Source organism: Indicator indicator, chromosome 13, assembly GCF_027791375.1.
Source record: "Indicator indicator isolate 239-I01 chromosome 13, UM_Iind_1.1, whole genome shotgun sequence".
Classification (NCBI taxonomy): domain Eukaryota; kingdom Metazoa; phylum Chordata; class Aves; order Piciformes; family Indicatoridae; genus Indicator; species Indicator indicator.
The window spans coordinates 16040414-16056048 of record NC_072022.1 but is presented as its reverse complement, the minus strand read 5'-3'; positions in this window follow the sequence as shown (position 1 = coordinate 16056048).

Below are 15635 nucleotides of genomic sequence, written 5' to 3'. Positions count from 1 at the left end.
TGAATTCTCTCATGCCACATACAAATACAAGGCTTGCCAGGCATCAGTACTTTAGATACAACAGGTGACAACAGGGTACAGCTGTGTGAAGTTTAAATCTAGGTGGGGATGTAAAATGAAACTTTTCCATGCAGTAGATAGGAAACTTTCCTAGGCAAAATGAGTCTTTAGCAATTTGCTAAAAGACTAAATTTGCTTTTAGTTTGGTCTCCTTATTCAGGCTGAGAGAAACAGAGAAACTAATCACAACTGCATTCTCATGCCTTCCATGAAGCAGCAAAGGCCAAGGCAGTCACGGAGGAGAACCACCATATACCCATAGCCCTTCCCACTGAAACCTTTAAGTCACAGACAACTATTCTAATTGACCACAAAAGTTAAAACATTCACCAGAAAAGGTTAAGACCACAAAGTCAATCATCTCCAGGTTTTCTGCTAGTTTTGCTAAATCTCTGTTGTAACAATTATTTGATGTTTGTGCACTAGGCTCAGCTGGGGCTCCCGGAATGTCCCTAAGAAAAGGCCAGGTAAATCACACCCCATCACAGAGTTTCCAGCACATTCCCTTGTCTCTAAAGCCAGTTTGTATAGATGAACAATACTTCAGAGGTATATGCAAACCTTGTGACAGTCTACCTCACAAGCACCTGTGGAATTGTTAGTCCTACCTGTCAGAACTAGGGTAGGAGGCCATTCTCCTTCCTCAGAAAGGAGTGCAGATAATGCACTGGTATCAAGGTGCCAACCTTTGTATCAGCATCTCCCACACCGTGTCACAAGTAACTCACCAGCAAGTACAGGCTGAGTTTTTGCAGCAGTGTCAGTTTGCTGCCCTAGAGAATCCTTTGGCACTGAGGTAATGCTGACATATACATCAACACACACAGGCAGGTCCAGCTGTCCACCCTGTCACAGTAGCTCTCTTTAACATCTGCTGTATTCTACATGGAAGTAAGATGTAGAGACTTGGGTTTTATGTTTAAAATGCAGAAAACACTTAAGTCCATTAAATTTTGCATTAAATGAGACTGAGGGTTTTTTCATGTTCTCTTCTTTTTCCTCTTTTTAAAAATTTTTTCATCTGCAGGGTGAAGGCATGGGGGGTGGTAACTGATTTGTTGGAGAGCAGCTCTGGGAGAAAGGACCTGGTAGTCCTGATGGACGACAGGATGACCAAGAGCCAGCAGTATGCCCTTCTGGCCAAAAAAGGCCCAATGGTATCCAGGGGTGCATCAAGAAGAGGGTGGCCAGTACGTCAAGGGAGGTTCCCCCCTCTACTCTGCCCTGGTGAGCCACATCTGGAATACTGTGTCCAGTTCTGGGCTCCCGGGTTCAAGAAGGATAGGGACTTACTGGAAAGGGTACAGAAAAGGGCTGATGAGTTGGAGAACAGAGATTAGGGGAACAGAACTTCTCACTTATGAGAAAAGATTGAGAGAATTGGGTCTTTTTAGTCTAGAAAAGGGAAGACTGCAGGGTGTCTCGTCAATGGTTATAAGTGGGAGGTGACGTTGTAGCTAATTTTCTAATCCACTTATTTTCCCCCTCCTCCAACATATGTATTGGCATAAAGTGTCAAACAAACACTTTAGCTGGAATTTTTCTGGCTTTTCTTGTGCTAAACTCCTGTGTCTTCAGGAAAGTCCAAGTTGCACATTCAACTTTTAAACTATTTGCTGCACGTTTTTAAATTTTTCATAGGTCTCTTTCTTTCCAAATACTTTCAAATTATAACTAAAGTTTTATTTTTGCAGAAAGACAGAAGTTAAGCTATGTTGATTTTTTTTTTTGTCCTCATCAAATACTGTTAATTTCTACTGCCACATGTTGTTCATGGCTAGGAGTAGTATAATATGCTTTAAACACTGACAGATAGAAACAAAAAAGCATAAAGTTTTGCTTTCCTAATAGGACACTGACATTAGCAAATAGGAACCAATAGAAAATGTTATTTTATACTAGCAAACACTGTGAATAAAAACTTGTTATTTTTTTAATGGAAATTTTATAGAAGAAGCTATTTCTGTATACTCAATCCAATATTTACTGAAAATGCTGCAAGTGGGAATTGTATGTGGCAAAATGGGGGTGGGGAGCAGATGAGTCTGGCTGAAGTGAAAGCTCTAGGTATGCTGTGGGGAAAAACAGTCAGTTGTCTGTGAACGAGAATGTAAAGTTTCACTGCAGGAGAACTGAGTGAAAACATTTCAAGGCAACAGGATTTGGCCTGTTTGTGAGAAAACATTGTGGAAAAAAGCTGCTCAAGGTTAATGTTGACAGTACCTGTATCTCATTTACAAATAAAATTAAAAAAAAAAAAAGGATACCTCCTATTCACAATTAATGTCCAGGAAATAGTGCAGCTTCTGGTGTTTTGAAAATAACTACAAAAATCTAGCAATTGCAGCCATAAGCCAAACTTGTGTCATTATCCAGGGCAAGATGAGGGACTTATGAAACTGTTACATTTTTGACAAAGTAATTCTCAAAATATTTAGGAAAATTATTATCCCTGGCTCATCAGGACATGCACCCAATCTGTACCTAAGGGAAGGCCTCAGAAGCAGCTGATCAAGGAATGCACCATTTCACACAGGGTTTTCAATTCTGCTGCCTTGGAAGGGTTCAATCTTCCTATTTAACAGTCAGGTCTGCTAGGAAGGAGTTCACAATGTTCTCTGTGCTACCCTTCTGTCTCATGCTAAATCCTCTGTCCTCTTAAAACATTTAAAGGTTCTTCCAACTGTCTTCCTCATATTTCTTAGCAAGAATCCAAATGGTAAGAATTTAGGGAGCATTAAATACACTCCCTCTTCATCATCTGTGTTGGTTTTCCAACTCCACCAAATACAAAACTCCCAGGTAATTCCACAATGCTTGTTTTTCCCCACGTGCAGAAAGACAACAAATCAATGTTCTCAGTCTCAAACCAGCTGAAAGTAAAGGTTAAAAGATAATAGGAAATTACTTGTAAAGCTGTAAATTCCTTCTTGTGTAATAAGAAACTCTAGCACAAGCTTCTTTTATTTCAAATGTGTTGGCATATTTGGGAAGGTATTTTTATGCATAGATGTGGCAGACTCCTGTTAGCCCCTGATAACCAGATTAAAAACTCATGTGGGTTTTATGGAGAAGAAAACAACTGAAGGAATGAGAAGGTACACTCTATCTCAGTAATAAAAGTGTCTGTACCTCCTTTTGTGTCAGTGCTACCTAATTTGCTACAGAAGGATTCTAGAGCATTAAACTAATAGTGAAGTTTGTTGAAATAAATATTCTCCTCTACAGAATCTAAAAGGAGAAGGTTTTGTTGTAAGCTACTTTATTTCTTTGTGCCATGTTTTCACTTGGGGTGTCTCCCCCTCCCCAAGAACCCAAAATAGAGACAGAAAATGCTAAAGCTCTTTTATTCCTCTAAGTAAAGTACTTGGCATGGTTCCCTAAGAATGGAGAAGTCTGCAAATAGCTGTGTCTGAAATCACAGATGCTTTTGGATCAAATTTCTTTAACTTTCCAATAAGATAGCATCACACAAACTTACATTTTCTTCACATAAATATGTTTTCTAAAACAATGGGATTGAACAGTGGTAAGTGCTGCAGCATTAGGGTGCCCTGTGCTAAGACAACAAATCTTTTCCTTAGTTAAAAAAACAAACAAAAAACAAATTCAAAAGTCTCAAACTGTATTTAGCTGAATGACACATTCTGTCAGAAAGCAACAAATATCTCGGAACATTCAGGGAAACCAGAAAAAGCCAAAGTTGTGTAGGTTTATTATTCATTAAACTTTGTCTCAATCCTAAGTGTAGGATAGGAGATAAATTTGAACAGTACTTCATTGTGGAAGTCCACTGTCACGAGTAATGTCCCTGGCTGTGTGTGATCTGTGTAGGTTGCTCTGAGCACAGCTCATTTGTACTGCTGTGGGCCTGTCCCTCTGCCCCAGAAGTGATATACCTTTGCTCTCAGAATCCTGCCTCACACCAAGTTCCTGTTCCACTGCTCCTCCTGGAAATTATTTAAAAGGTTCCAAAACCTAATGTCACTGGGGTTTGTCTCCTTGCTGAAACCACTGTTCAAGGGTAACAAAACACAAGAAACTTTTCCTGTGTATTTCAGAGGAGGAACAGTCCTCTGTCACAATGGCTGAAACAAGCCTGTTGTGATGAAAAAAACCCACAAGCTGCTGAAGGGTTTGTGTTCTCTCTGCTGGTTCTTACAGCTCCCACCTAGACATCAGTTGCAGTCTTGATTTTGTTATATTTTGAGAATCCCTTAAGAGTCACTCAGAGAACTCCTAGATCCACAAACCATAACTGAAAACTATTATCCCAGCCATAGCTGAGTAGGAAGTGATATAAAGCCCACAAGAAGATGACATCAAAAGGAAGCAGTACTGGCAAACAGAAGGGTTCATGTGCTTCCAGAAGAAGGCAGCAAACATAATGGCAAAGTTACCTAAGCACCATTATTCCACAACACATGCAATCAACACTCTCCCTTGGTTCAAAGGATCATCACTGACTCAAGTTTTCATCATCTTGACATTAAAGCCAGGTCATGCAGCAAGAACAGTATACAAATACTATATTTCATTAATCTAGCACCATTCATTTAAAAAACATTGAACAATGAAATAGTAAATGTTATATATATAACAAACATTCAATGTTAAGTAGATACTGAATAACAAAATATGATGTTTAACACCATCTTACGTGAAAAGCAGGAAGACTACATCTTCCCAGCTGGCATAAGTAAAACAGTTTAATACATGCCACAAGACCATGCATTCCTTGCCACCTTTAGCAGTTAAAAAACATTTCAGATCTCACAGAGACAACAGGAAAATGCCCTAGCATTTACCTGGGTGCAATTTAAGCCTCCAGCTTTTCAGAATTACATTACTAGCAGTCAGAGCTCTCGGTAACAGGAGTAGGTTGAGGTCATGGAGAAGAACAAGTTGGTGCAGAGGAAGGGAAGGTATGAGCTCACCACAGATCGCACACGCACTGCACTCCTACATGTTGCACTCCACAGAAGGCTTCTCTGTGGTAAAGGTAAGATTTTCTTGTCAAGCCATGCATGTTCACATTTTGGGAAGAGACAGCTCTTAAGCTTTAAGTCTACTGTAGTAGCAGCTTGTGACCAGCACAGCTATATTGCTCTCCTTTAAAAAAAAAAAAAAAAAAACAAACAAACAACAAAAAAAAAAACTCTCTTTAGGCTGTGTGATGTATTTGCCAAGTTAATATCTTTCACAGAATCATAGAATTGTGTTGATTGGAAAAAATCTCTAAGATCATTGAGTCCAACCATCAACCTAAGACCACCATGGCCATTAAACTGTGTCCCAAAGTGTCATGTCCACACATTTCTTGAACACTTCTAGGGATGGTGACTCCACCACCTCCCTGGGCAGCCTGTTCCAATGCCTGACCACTCTTGCAGGAAAGACATTTTCCTACCCCAACCTAAACCTCCCCTGGCACAATTTCAGACCATTTCCTCTTATTCCATCACTAGTTACTTGGGAGAAGAGACCAAACCCCACCTCACTACAATCTCCTTTCAGGTTCCAGTGTTTGAAAACCCTTTCAGGGAAGAAGTTTATTCTAATGTCCAGTCTAAACCTGCCTGGTGCAAACTGAGGCCATTTCCTCTGTCCTATCCCTTGTAACTCAGGAGATGAGACTGACCCTCACCTCACTCCAACTACCTTTCAGAGAATTGTAGAGAGTAATGAGGTCTCCCCTCAGCCTCCTCTTCTCCAGACTAAACAATCCACTTCCCTCAGCTGCTCCTCTTGTTCTCTAGCTTTATTGCCCCTTCACCAGCTTTGTTGGCCCTTTCTGGGGGCTCCAGCAGCTCAATGTGTTTCCTCTTTCTGTGCTTCTATCTCTTTTATTCCTGTTTCAGTTGGTACAGGCACAGATGCTCAGCTGTTCAAGCTGCTCTTCAACACCAAGGGCTGTGCCAGGTCCAGCACAGCCTGCTCTGCAAAAAGCACTGGGAGCAGACTTACTGTGACAACACAGAAACACAAAGGCAAAGCGGGGAGTTGACCTAAGGACAGCCACATCATACTCATGTAATCACCTGGTTGGAAAAGCCATTAAGATTATTAAGTCCCACCATAACCTAACATCTGCCTGTACACAACTGTTAGACCATGTCCCTAAGCTCCCCACCCAAATGCCTTTTAAACACCTCCAGGGATGATGACTCCACCATCCCCTAGGCAGCCTGTTCCAGTGGCCCTTTTGGTGAAGAATTTTTTCCTAATATCCAACCTAAACCTGCCCTGGTGTAACCTGGAGCCATTTCCTCTTTCTATTTGTTACCTGGGAGCAGAGGCCAGCCTCTGCCTCACTCCAACCTCCCTTCAGGGAATTGTGGAGAGCAATGAGATCTCTCCTCAGCCTCCTCCAGTCTGAACAACTCCACTTACCTCTGTCACTCCTCATAGGAGTGGTTCTCCAGCCTCTTCACCAGCCTCCTTGCTCTTCTCTGGACACACTGCAGCACCTCAATGTCCTTCTTGTAGTGAGGACTCCAAAACTGAATCCAGTACTCAAGGTGTGGCCTCACCAGTGCCAAGTACTGGGGGACAGTCATTTCCCTACTCCTGCTGGCCACACCATTCCTGATCCAGGCCAGGATGCTGTTGGCCTTCTTAGATACCTGGGCACACACTGGCTCATGTTCAACTGGCTGTCAGCCAACAGCCCGAGGTCCCTCTGCCCCAAGGCTGGAGTGATCATGGGGGTTTTATGACTTGAGTGCAGGACCCAGCACTTGGCCTTGTTAAACACCATACATTTGGCCTCAGACCCTTGATCAGCATCATGCAATGACAACTGCCACTGTCCTAGCACTTCCAAAGTTGGGGGTGTGCTCACTGTCCAGAAAACAGTGTGTCAATTTGAATTGTCCCGTGACACCCATGGTAGCATCCAGCTCTACTTGTTTTGCACATCTGCCCCCCACTTGCATGGAAACACATCACCACCGAGTCTCCTCCTTAACAGCTCTACTAAATGCACACAGGCTTTGACCTGCTTAGCCCCTCCATGCAGGGGAATATATGTTTTTATCTTTGAGGCTGTGGCAGTTTAGGCTGGGTGCCCCCTGCCACTGCCGCATGAGATACACCTCTGGTGTCCTGGGTGCCCACCCACAGGGGTGGACACAGGAAACGACGTATTTCTACCCATAAGTCCTGCGCCCTATAAGGCCATCTGCAGAGTCATTCTCTTCCTCTTTCTTCCCTCTCTGCTCCCCTGGGAGATGTCCTCTCTTATCGGGTAATGCCGGGGGAGTATCCTCAAGGCCTCCTAGGCCTGACTAGGCCTAATGCCAGGAGGAGAATGGAGGGGGGGGGCAGTCTCAGACCTGGCCAGCCTGAGACTTGCCTAGCAGTGGGAGGGGGAAGAAAGAGCCCTGGGGGGTTTGGGTTTACCCTCAGGTGGGAAGAAGGGAAGGACTGGGAAGCCTTTGGGAATTCTGTGAGGGGTTCTGTATGCTTTGGGATACTCTTTCTCACTATGCTTTGTAGCTTGTAGTCCTCTGTAGCTTCACCGATTGCTTTTCCATTTAAACTTTCCATCACTCTCCAATCCGTTTGTGTGAGTCTCGTTCTTTTGGCCCCAAACCAGCACAGAGATCAAATTTAATTTGCATTAAGAATCAAGGCAAACAAGGAAGTGAAGGAGGCCACAGTGCAGCCTCCAGTCAAAGTCCCAGTGAGGCTGTCCAAAGGAACACCAGAGCTACCACTCCTGAGTTTCGCAGCAAAAGACCAAAAAAAAGGTTTTACACCCAAATCTATTCACCTCTCTCTAAAGGTGACAAACTTGAACTGTTTTAACTACATTGGAGAGCCAAAAAATACAAACAGCTCTGGAGAACCTGCAGAAAAAAATATCAAGAAGAAAGAGTCAGTGCTTGCAAAACACCCTTTGAGGGAGACTTTTTTTTTTTTTTAATCATCATCATCTTAACACTAAGATAACATTTTCACATTACCATAACAAAGTAATTATCATTAATGGTAACTTAACCAAATTGTGGAAGAAGCTGCCAAAGAAGCTATTATACCTTTTGCTAATAACTTTGTCTGAGATGTAAATTAGCACAAGTGCTGGCTGTTTGCAGGCAGGCTGGTGGAAGCCCAGGGAAAACCTGGGCTTTTTACTGTCGTGGTACTCTTCAAGCCTTCTCAACTTTGATGTTTTCTCATCTTCTCATTAGCATGACTACAGCCAAGTGGGAAACATTCTAGGCTTACAGACTTTATTCATGGTCTGCCAGGCTCCAGCTTGCAGTTTTCTGGCTGCAGGCAATATAAGAAGACTATTAAGGTGGAATGTGATAGATCTGTTCTGTCTAGGGGCCATTACCTTATGACTGAGTTAACTGTACCAGAGGACTTAGCAGATCAGTATCGGTTGGCTTTGAGCAGTAAGTGAAGGGCATAAGCTTTTGCACTGACAGAGACCTAACTGGGGTTGTGCATTAACTGAGGCTCCTTCTGGCTCATGAAACTGTATGATTATGTGTGTTCCTGAGATGACTGGTACTGAAACATCTATTTATCTATTTAAATATAGGAACTGTGTGATTTGCATGAAAAAAACCCAGCCAAACAAACAAAAAAAAAAAGGTATATCACCAGAAACACACCACTTCTGGGAAATATAGCAGTACTGGTGGATGAAGATTGTTCATAAATACCTGCAGAGTCCAAAGAATTGTTGCTAGGCCTCATTAATTCCTTTTGGAGAGGAATGCCCCCATTTCAAACCTTTGAAAAAGAGCATTCCTCAAGTGGTAAATAAGCCATTCACAGGTAAAAGCAAGAATACTGCACTGAAAGATAATTGCAGCCAGATATATCCCAGTGTGACTGCAACCCCTTAAACCAGGAGGTATTTTCTCATTTCTATTCCAGTATTTAAACGTGTTTAAAAAGACAATATGAAAATAACAGTAGCAAGAAAAGAAATTGCAGAAGACTGTCTTTTCCAGTGGTTAGACTTGAAAGACACCAAACTTGGGTAGAAATGGCCCACACACTTCTTACTGCTGCCCAATCCAGCAAAGAGAAACACAGGGGCACTGAAACAGAGTGGGCCAGCAAGCATTGCTAACCAAGTGAGTCTGGTTTCACAGCTATAGGATACACCCTCACCAGAAAAAGAACTCATACTGATGAGCTTTTAAAGGTGATATTACGTCTCCAGAATCAGTGGTTTCCCTCTCCATTTACAACTCCTTTGTAACCTTGAAGAATGTAAAATATGACATAAATTGGATAGCCAGGCATCTATACTCCCTCTGCACTGAAGCTATGAAGCAGTGCTTCATAGGAATGAAAACACAGCACTGCACTCTCTACAGGGCACATCAGGGTTAAACTGAAAGCAAGGATTGCTCCTGCCTGCAGAGCCTTCTGCCCTTATCTCCACAAACTCCCATCGGTCCTCACTGATCAGCAGTAGCTGTTCAGTCAGTGGAAGAGCTACTACAGATTCTTAACCTTACAAGATTTTCACTATATTTGTTTTTAAAAGGAGCTTGGGAAACAAGAAAATACAGAACGTATCCTTGGCAATCCAGAAGGAGTTAAGGAGCATTGTGTCTCAGCTCTCTGCAGACAAAAACAGCCTGAAACCCCTGACTAGCCAGGCAGGTGACTCTGGCTCAGCAGATACCAGGAACACGAAATCAAGGGGCAGAGACATTTCAGTGGCTGATTCAAACAGCCATTCATGACCTAGGGGAATTTCAGAGAGCTCTCTTGTTATGGTTTAAGTCATGGCTGCATTTCTGTTTGTCAGAGTGCATTTGCTAGCTGCACTGCTGAGTTTTTATATGCAAGTCAGCCTACAGCAGTTTCCAGTAATGACATCTTATGCAATATCTGACCTACTTTAACACATGGCAGGATCCACTGCAGCAGCTTTCTGCTTGTGTTACACTGCAGCAGGAAGTAAGTCCTTAGACACAATTTATCTACTAAAATACAGGTAACCAACAGTTGCTACTTTCAAGGTCTTTGTCAAACCATTAGGAGCAACACCATACCCATTATTTTCAGCTAGATACTGCACACAGTATTTAAAAAAGATCAGATGGTCAAAAATCAATCAGCTATTAAATACACACTGACCTTTCTCAGCTTTTCTAGGCTGGAGTTTCTTGTGGAACACTCCAATTGAGGTCACCTGTGTGAGATGATAAAACACTACAGGGTTAGCAAACAGATATTTCTTTTGCTCTATAAGACAGCTATGTTGGAGTAGAGAGCTGTCTTCTTGACATCCTCAGACACTGTGGCAAATAATGGAAGGGCTTTGAGGAACTAAAAGTCTTACCAAAGAGGACCTTTATTATCTAGGATAGCTGAGGACACATCTTTTTTTCTTTACTGAAGATGTTTTGATAGGAAGCATAGGTTGACTTAGCCTCAGCAGTACCTCTAAGCTGAGTGAGCTGGTTACTTTATCCTTGTCGTAATTTGATTCTTCTTGGTGAGCTCTGTATCTGTTTTTCAAGGCCACCTGGGGAGATGCAGTAGCTACTGGGGTGGCAGACCCACTACACCTGGCAGGAACTTGTTGCCACTGCTTCCTATCCTCTAAGTCATCACGTTTGGTGAGATGAAGAGAGGATAGGAAGCCTTCTCTGTGGGGAGCACTGTCTGCCTGTACTCCTTTAGCTCAGCCATCAGGCTGAGCAGATCATTCCTCTTGTCTCATTGGACTCAGGTCCTGTTCTCTGCTGCCCACCAGTACCAGGCTTTGGCACTCTCTGCAGCCAGAGACATGGACACCTGCATGTTCTCGTGGGAGCTCTGCTTGGGTCCCACATTTCATCTGGGACCAGCTTTTATCCAGGTTGCAACCATGGTTGAGTTTTTTTCTTGAAGGCCAGTGATGACTGGTTTGTTAGGTTCGCTTCCCACTGCACACTCCCTCTGAGCAGGCTGCACATGGCACAGCACTGACTTTTGCCACTTCACTTGTTCAGAGGTGGATATATTTTCTCTGTTGCTGTCTTACAAAGACAAGAATCAGATTCAGATCACGAATTCCATTTCAGTTTCTTTAGCAGCTAAACTTTATAGTTTATCGGCTCATACCGCTGGGCTTTAGTTGCTGGAGACGCTGAGTGTGGAGGACCAGAAGAAAAGTCTCAGCTCCTGACTTTACATCTCTGGCTATAGTTGGCCTTAAGTGAGTAGCTCAATGAATTATTGAGTAGTTTACTTACGGATTTAGTAGAGGAGCAAGAGGACAAAATAATGAGATGATGTTATACCTGCCACCTCAAATGAACACAGAGCCACACATGGAAATTAGGAGTGTATTAAGATTTGTAACCTTATCAGTGGATTTTTTTTTTTAAACTAACACTTAAGCCAATTGGGCCAAAATTTACTACCACTTGCAAGTAGTGTTTAAATTAAGCAATTTCTAAATCCAAACAAATTTAGAGAGGAATTTACAAAATTACAGATGCTGTGCTAATTCTGTGCTAACCTCTCCCTAAACATAAAAGGCAAAAGCACCAAAAGAAGTAATGAATTAATCAAAACCCACTCCTACTCAAACTCCTGCAAGCTCTGATGCATTCTACTTTTTACTCATTCACAGGAACATTTAAAATGTTCAGACAACCTGTTACTAAGTAATAGCCATCAAAATATTTTAAGTGCTAAGTAAGTGCACCTGTCCCATCTGCAATTAGGAGTGAAGTGGCAGTTTCTGAAGTTAAAATCAACAGCCACAGCAGGTTTAAGAGAGACCTTGTTAGTGACAACAAATCCTGGAGGAGCTGTCGCTGTAGGGGTTCTCTTGCACCAGAAATACAGAAATAACATTAATATGCTCACAAGTCACATAATACTTGGGTACTGGCAGGACACTTTTTTATTCCATACAATCATAGAGAGGATTATAATCTTCTGAATTTGTTCCAACACAAAAAAAATTGCACAGAGAATTATACTTTCTAAAATAAAAGATGGGATTACATTTTTGTGTTTCAAATACATTGATACCTATCAGCCCTTTTAAAAGAATTGTTGCCAAGTCCAGATTAAAGTCCAGGTAAAGTAAAATCAAAATGAGGCACTGCTTCCACAGCTATATGCAATACTCACTGCTCAGAGCTGCACCATATAGGAAGATTTAAGTACATAGTGAACATAACCTTGCCATTTCCTTTAGTGGCTTCCTTAGGTGCTTGCCTGGGATTTAAAATGACACAAAGTCTTACCTTTAGCTACAAATCACCAGAGCTATTCGATTCAAACAAATTACGAAGTGTCATGCAAGCTTCCAATAGCCCTCATGTTCCACTGATTTTACATTAAGAAACACAGTCACCAAATTAACAGGCTTCAAATTGCTATAACCTGAATTTTTGTCTTAGCTTTTCCCTGATTTTCTTCCCTTCCATTTAGAGAGGAGGAAAAACTATAAAGTATCCTGCAAAGGACCTCAGTCTGATCTTTTACATTGAAAAACTTCTTCTAACAAGACAATGACAGTGACTATAGGTATTTCAACTGAAGGATAAGCAAGACTACTGTAATATGATTCCTCTGTGATGGAATCGTCATTTACATCAACACTGACTTCACAGTCACATAACTTCTGTGATAAAGGAGGAGTCACATTTTTGGATTGTAGGCCACCACTCATGACCAAAAAGCAGTTGGGTCTTTTTAGTCTGGAAAAGTAGAGAATGAGAGGGAATCTTATGAATGCTTATAAATACTTCAAGGGTGGGTGTCAGCAGAATGGGACCAGTGACAGGACAAGGGGTGACAGGCACAAACTTGAACATGAGGTTTCATCTAACCGAGGAGGAACTTCTTTAATTTACGAGTGCCACATCACTGGAGCAGGCTGTCCAGAGAGGTGGTGAAATCTCCTTCTCTAGAGACTTTCAAGACCTGTCTGGATCACCCCCTAGGTGATCCTGCCTTGGCAGGTGGGATTTGGCCTCCATGATCTCCAAAGGTGCCTTCCAACCCTTACCATACTGTGATTCTGTGATCAAGGATTCATGTTGTGAAACAGCTGAAATGAAAAGTTATTTCAACTACTTATCCCCCCCCTGCTCCCAGCATAGCTAATACAAGTAAAGCTTCCAATACAGAGGGGTATTCTTTGAAAGTGAACTGGAAGGAAACCCCACATGTATTCTTTGTTCTAACATAAAAATGAAATAAACACCAGACCAGAAAAAAACTTGGTACTGGTGTAGAGGGTGAGCTGAACTAAATAAAACAAAGATATTCCCCCAGTGTAAAACACAGGTTGAAAGCACAATAGTGTCAGACTATTTCCACAGTTCCAATAGCTTGTAGCAAAAATAGAAGAGAGTTCTGCCTGGTGAAGGTAAAGTTTCTTCTGCTCTCAGCAGGTACAGAGCTAGATCTGACCTCCAGGTAAAACTGAACAGCTGTTTCTGAATATGTTTATGTCTTGCATGTTCTAGTAATACAATGCCAAAGGAAAAAAAAAATCTAAAATAAAGGTTTTTCATGGCAATGGTAGCAAAATGGTTTCTCCTATAAAAGTCGCAGTTTTCAGGTATACTAACTAGAAATATATCAACATAAATTAATAAAAAGGATTCAGTACTTTGACAGTAGATTCAGCATGAATACTGAGATGTTTTATGTGCCTGACTAGCAACACAATATTTCACAGGGAAGTCAAAACTCCGAATAATTCCACAAAAGTATACTTAAGCTTCAAGCATTCTGAGATTTGGAAACCCATACTTAGAGCTGGTGACATACTCTTAGTATCTAAATCAAGTATTTTCCAGGTAAACATTAAACTGTACGATGAGGACATTTTCCTCCATCACAGGAGACCCACCTCATTTTCTACGAAGACTGGTGTACAGAACTTCAGCTTCAGCTTCAAGCTCTCTTTGGCTTGTATCATCCAAAAATTAAACTGAATAAGCTTCACACAGAGGTAAAAAAAAAAAAAAAAATCTGAAATAGGGAAAATCCAGCTTCAGTGCCAGGTTCCTGAGAACATTGCATTTCAAACATTGTAGGAAATCAGTCAGCACGGCTTGGTGCAGAGAAGTGTATTTTTCCTTTCCAGGTCTCCTACTGAGGCAGGGTGCAGATGAAAAATGTAACAAACAAAAACCCACAACCAAAAGCCAGAAGCCAGCACCCTCCCAACTTTTATGTTTGTCCCTGTACTGGTTCATGACTCCAGTTTACAACCCTTCCTTCTCCTCTTTATTTGCATGCAGATTTTTTTTTTTTCTTTTCTCTCACTATTGCTTGAGCACTACTAAAGACGACATTTCAGCATAAAAGGAAAGGGCTTTGTCTTTACTTTCATTACTGGTACTGTAGAAGCAGCAGCATCCCCAGCAGGAGGTAATTGCAGATCAGTGCTAAATGTCCCTCAGTCCTCAAGGGATCTTCCTATCTACTGCATGATCAATGTAAATAAAACCTTCAGCCAGTTTTGCTTCTTAATCTTCTCTTCTGCTTCGACTTTAACCCTGTGCACACGTGTTGATGTGTGGGCTGCACAGAGAGTGGGGCATGGCAAGAAGTTGCCTTAACCGAGTTGGACATAATTAGGTTTTCATGGTGGTATGAAACAGCACCTGCAGCAACTGGCAGTTTCACAGTGTTTACAAGTCCTTGCTCTAGACTTAAAGACACTAAAAGTTATCCAGTAAGACATGTAAGTATTTACCAGTATAAAAGTTAAGTATTTAAGGTTTCTGGTAACAAGGTAGAAAACATTTTTAATTACAGCTTTAAATTAAGTCCATGGAACCTTTACTGTAAATTTCACAGGAAGAAAATGAGTAATTTCATCATGTCCATTTAATAGTAAACACACCTGTTTAGAAACAATTGCTGAATTATTTACTCAAATTCTTACAACAAAGAAATAAAAATGAGGAAGACAAATAAAAGCGAGGAAAGAGTTCAGTATAATTAATTAACACTAGACTCCTTACTTACATTTTACAGGCTAATTTGGGTAGCTGAACCCTTTCAAGACTTTTCTTTCTACCCCTTCCCCCAGCTGAAAATCTTTATGTGGTCAAAACAAAACCCCCAAAACCAAAACAAAACCAAACACTTATAGGAAATCTAGGGAGAACAGTTTATTGAGTTCTACCTGTCTGAAAAGTGCTGGTGAAGAGTTGCCATTTCATGCTTTGTCTATGTAAGTCAAAAGAGAAACTTGCAAAAATCAGCTCATCTGAAAACTCTGTTCCTCCAGAATTTCTTACCATGCCTAAGTGAATACAGATGTAATTTTTTTTTCCACATGAAGCTTGTCCTTCTCTTTTTCAGGTAAAACATCTATACACTTTAAGTCCCCTCACAATTATCAAAATATTTCCAGGCAATATTAATATACAGAGAAGCAATTAGTCATATCCTCAAGAACCCAGGTATTCCAGGTCTAAATGTGCATGACTTAAAACATTAGTAATGGAATATTTTGAAAGAACATTCTTATTCAGTATCAATGCATGCTACTTTACAAAAGTACCCATTGCATATGCTAGGAACAATTACTCTTTCTTTTATAGACAACAAAAAAAAGCATGCTG